Source organism: Stegastes partitus, unplaced genomic scaffold (assembly GCF_000690725.1).
Source record: "Stegastes partitus isolate 25-593 unplaced genomic scaffold, Stegastes_partitus-1.0.2 Scaffold1744, whole genome shotgun sequence".
Lineage (NCBI taxonomy): Eukaryota > Metazoa > Chordata > Actinopteri > Pomacentridae > Stegastes > Stegastes partitus.
In genome coordinates, this window is record NW_007579475.1 from 70,153 (window position 1) to 75,760 (window position 5,608).

Sequence of the window (5,608 nt, forward strand, 5' to 3'; positions counted from 1 at the left end):
GGGGCAGTTTGGGGTGCAGTCTGAGGTGTGACGGGGGCAGTTTGGGGTGCAGTCTGAGGTGTGACAGGGGTTATTTTACTCTATTCTGTTTTCTGTGGTTGAAAGTGGTGATGTCCTGATCAAGTTATTTATTTTTTTACTCTTATTCAAGTAATTTAATATTCGGAGTCCCAGTCTGACCGAAAGAACAAGATCGCAGATACAAGCAGCTGAAATGATCTTCCCCACAGGGTGGGTGAGGAGCTCTGACATCCGGAGGGAGCTCAGAGTAGAGCCGCTGTTCCTTCATGTCGAAAGGAGCCAGTTGAGGTGGTTTGGACATCTGGTTCGGATGTCTCCAGGGAGGCTTTCTCTGGAGGTTTTCCGAACACGTCCACCTGGGAGGAGACCCCAGGGCAGACCCAGGACCCGCTGGAGGGATTATATCTCTCGGCTGGCCTGGGAACGCCTCGGGATCCCCCAGGCAGAGCTGGAAAGCAGAGAGGGAGGTCTGGGGCGACCTGCTCCGCCTACTGGCCCCGCGACCCGACCCCGGATAAGCGGAAGACAATGGATGGATGGTTGGATGGAGTCCCAGTCTGATAGATGTAGGGTTAGAGGGTAGATGTAGAGTTAGAGGGCAGATGTAGGGTTAGAGGGTAGATGTAGGGTTAGAGGGTAGATGTATAGTTAGAGGGTAGATGTAGAGTTAGAGGGTGGATGTAGAGGGTAGGATGTTCTGAGGCTCCATCAGATGGAGAAAACCTGTATTCTCTACATGATGTCAGTAAATGTACCATAGACCAGCTGCAGTACCTGCTTGTTCCACCAGGTGGAGCCCAGTTCAAAGTGTATGAATGAATATTTCCTCTAATCACAGTTTGAGGAATTTTGAGTGTAACAACAAAAAAAAAATCTAAGATTAAGTCAAAATATTCCTGTAAAAATCTTCTGAAAATGGAAATCTGTTAGATTTAAGAATAAATTAAAATTGTATTTGTTTTAATAACATAAAGAGGTAATGATAAAAATAATACTGACATGAGTCCTGTTACTTCATAAGTTTTACTTGAAAAAAAAATTCAGAAAGTTTCAGAAACAATAGTTTGAGTTGTTTTTTAAAGAAAGGTTTAATCCCCAAGACCTCGAACTGGAAGAGAAAAAAATTACGTTAAAGAAAAAAGTAAATATTGTGAGAAAATGTCAAATAATCTCAGAAAAACTCTGGGCTGATGAAAAATGGTCAGATTTTACAGTAAAATCCTAAAATGTTGTACCTGAGTGAATATCTATAAACTACACTAACAGTCATTTCATTGTTTTTACTAACGGGGATAAAAGTTGCATCATTTCAAGATCAAGTCCTGATTTTATGAGAACAATTGAAAAATATCTGTTGGGAAAAAAATCAGATTTGTCAGAATAAATGAGCGTCTTTACAAGAAAATATTTATAACAATATTTCTATGTGTCGAACATTTTCTGAAACATTGTGCTGTTTTGATTTCATTGGACGATTTAACGAAGGTACCGGTGAGAACAGACCAATCAGACGGCAACATTTGACCACCTCAGTTTATTTACAGAAACACTTTGAACACGAAGAAGAAGAAGAAGAAGAAGAAGAAGAAGAAGAAGAAGAAGAAAATCACTCCGAAAAGTCCAAAAGAAAGGATTAGAAAGACTCTCACTCGCTCACGCTCACGGTTACACACTGAGCATGCAGCAGCAGCAGCAGCTTGGTACACAACAACACCGTCATAGTAGAAAAAGCCCATTATTGGATTATTGATCGCTGATTATTGGTTCTGCAGAGCGGTGGACGGGAAACAGCAGCACAGAGTCTCTGTTGGGGTTTTACAAAGAAACTGATTTTAAAAACATCCATAAACTCAAACATGAAAACGTGTTTATTGTTGGATAATTCAATAAGAAACCAAACTTCAGACTGAAGCTTTAGTTTGTTTTAACTGAAAGGAACCGAGAGATAAAAATATATAATCAGAACGAAACGAATATGAAAAAAGTAAATGAGATGCGATGTGTGTGTAAACCTGCAGGTTGTTGTTGAGCTCAGACTTCTGGACTTTGTGGTTTAACATCAAATATCTACAAATGTTTTCCTTTTACACTTAAAACTAAAAAAGATAAGATTAATTAATAGATTAAATATTCTTGTTATCAGCGTTCTGACATGTTTTTAAATCGTCTAAAAATGGTTCCGTTTGGTGATAAACTGAGTTCATGTCTGTTTCTGGAAATCTCTGGACTGAAATGAGAGTTTTACGTTTTTCTGATTTTCTTTAACAGAACGTCTGAAATGTTTCTGACAAATCTTCTGTTCAAACATGTGTCGAGCTTTTCAGGACATTTTATGCATCAAATCAAACTCTTTGTGTTAATGAGCATCAACAGGATATTTGGAGGGTTCTGGTCCAGAAGTCCATGTCTGTGAAGAAGGTTCTCCAACAGAACCGTGTCTGGATGCAGAACACACGGAAAATAACAGCAACGTGTACATGACATGAGCAGTGTCAGCCACGTGTTAGCATGTTAGCAGCTAACTACGCTAACAGGTTCCTGTCTTGCAGGTGACAGGAAGTCCGTCCTTCTGTTTCCCGTCACGTCGGTAGCGTCCTGTACTGAGCACGCTCAGAGCTGCAGGTGAAGCTTCATGAAGCTTCTTTAGCTTCATCCGCTAAAGCAGCAGAACCGTGGAAGCCGCTGAGCTTCACAGGAACAACGTCACAGCGTGAGCCGATGGAGAACATGTCAATCTACTGTTTCAAGCATAAACACCAAGAGACTTCTAAAAAATGACATCTCAGATATTCGCAGGAACGTTTCCCCGAAGATTTCCACTAAATACTTTCAAGTGTCGTCAAAGGTCAGAGTGGAGTTTAGAAAACACGGATTATCTACGGTAGAAAACAGCCATTCGCTCTGAGCGCCATTTGGAGTCCCGACTGTGGACGAAGAGGCTGAAGGTCCATCGAGTCATTTCACTGAACCGGAGCGAGTTTAATCCCTGAATGAAAACCAAAGAACCTGAACTTTAAACCTAACCAGGTTCTGGTGATTAGCTGTACGCCTCAGTGACACCTGGATCATCACACAGATGGTTTCCTGAACCACTAAGCTCCGCCCCTTCAGTTCTGGCATGACAGCAGCCGCCTGTCGACCTCCAGCCTCCACATCTGAGTGGCGGCTGAGCGGGAAGCCAAATGGTGCCGAGATGTTGAGTAAATAAAGGGCAGCAGCAGTGAAGCAACACATTCAGCAGTTCACACTCTAAAAGGCTTTTCATACCAACAGAAGTCATAAAGCTCATAATGCACAAAGTGTCTCTACAGGGATTCACACGACGCGAGCAAGTCCGATCCAACGTTACAAAGCTTTCAAATACAAACGCGATATATCCAGAATAATAATATCATCATAGTAAGAATCTGATTGTACAAAGTTCTACATTCTCCCGACGGTAAAAAGCTGCTTTAAGCCTCTGAGACAAACACAACAGGTCAAAAGTCGCAGAATATCAAAGTCCGCAGCGCTGGCGTTTTGTTAGCTCGCGGCTAGCAGACGCCACTGCTCCCAGTGAGGGATGCTAGCACCGCTAACAGGCCGAGTCGGAGCGGGAAGCAGCCGAAACACAAAACACAAAGTCAATCCAGCATGCAGTAAATCACAGAATCTGTACAGAAATAAACACTGAAGAGGAAGAAAACAAGCTTCTGTGCAGAAGTCCAGAACCCGACCGAACGCTGCCGCTCGCACAAAACCTCATATCTCCAGACGGAAAGTTCACCAACAGAACGGTGGAACACAGAGACTCTGAGCAGGTTAATATCGAACTTCACAATCCAAGATGCAGCTTTAATGTTGAAGGTTAAAACTCTGAGTTATTAGATCATTAAGGCTCCTGAAAACAACAACAACGACAGAAAACCGGCAGAGATATGAGGTTTCACACCGCCAACACACCAGGAGGCAGGACGTCAGCGTACGGAGGCCCGGAGGGGACAAAGGACCGACCGGCAAACTCCGTACGGTCAGGGTTTAGTTTTCATTTCACACATTGGATTATTTTAACTAATTGTAATGATCGTTTGTTTTCCTGTTAAATTTGTCATCTGGAGTTTTTAGTAAACAGATCAACAGAAACCTCGTCGTCAGATGAAGCTTCCAGTTAAACTAAAGCTGCTCAGGTTCAGCATTAAAAGTCCAAATAGTTTGAAAAGTTCTCCGGTGCCAATAGTTTCTATGTTTCAGTGAAACTCGTCGGTGACTTTTGTCACTCGTGGGCCTCCGTACTTCATCTGGTCAGACTCTGGTCAGACGGGTGGTTCTGATTGGCTGAGCGTCACGCCCACTCACGTCTTTTTTTGTTGCTTTGTGCAGTTTTAATGCCAAACTTGTAAAGCTCGGGTCAGTTTCAATAAATTCATTATTTGGACCGTTGCTGATCAAAGTCAAGGTTTTATAGGATTGAACTCATTTTGGATTCAGCTTCTAAATCTAAACGTCTCCTTTGTTCCTGAGCTGCTTTGTTCTTTATTGAACTCTTCCTTCGTCCTCTTTCAGTAAACTGGCTTCTGTCAAATCTCTTTGTAAACTCTGACCGATAAAGTTTCTTCTCTAATGAAGCGCAGGCAGGCAGCTCGTTAAGGTTCCTCGTTGAGGTTCCTTGTTAGAACAGCTGGCGGGGAGGGGGAGGGGGTTCATGGAAGATCTCAGGTGGGACAGCGATGGAAGCTCCTGGAGCTCCAATGGAAGCAGAGAGATGAGCGTCCAAACCTCATCGCTTGTACAATTTAAATGTCACAGAGAAAGAATCTCGTCACGGACGCCAAAGAAGCTAAATTAGCTCAAGATCACAACAACCACATCCGTCTAGACACAGCGTTTATGAAGCGATCGGGTTGAAACCAGGCCCGGTCCGAGGCCAGAAAAAGTTCTAAATAAATGAAACGATGTTTGGATTTCAACCTGCATGTAGCCGTTAGCACCAGAGCAGATATAATCGTCCTGACTTCTCGTATCCGGTTGTCTGATGTTTGCTGTTGTCGTCTCTGACTTTACTTCTCTGCCCTGGTGGTCATTATTCAGACATGAAAGTTGAAACTGTTTCAAAAATTAAAGATGAAAAAAGAGGAAACGTTAAAGATTTTAAAAAACAGTTGAAAAACTTTTTGTTCTCATTCGTCTTCATATCCTGGTTCTGGTTCTGGTTGTGATCGTGAGATAATCGGTTTTAAATGTTTTCCGTGACGACTCTGCTGCAGACAACAATAGAAACGTTTCGTTACTTCTAACAGACTTATTTTCACTCTCAGGTGAAAGTCTTGTATCTCCCCGAGGACCAGACAGCAGAGCTCACACGTCGATTAAACTATTATTACATAACGTCAGTTTTTGCTAGTAAAGGTAAGTGACGCTAATGAGCTAGCTAACTCCTTAACTAAAAAGCTAAGCAAGAAAAAAAACATGAGACTGTGTCCAGATATCAGAAATTCAAGGTTCACAGTTTTTCTTCTTCTACACACTTTCATTAAGCACATTGTGTGAATCATATTAGCGAATTTTTAGGCTAACAGTTTCCCCCAGTTCCAGTGTTTGTGCTAAGCTA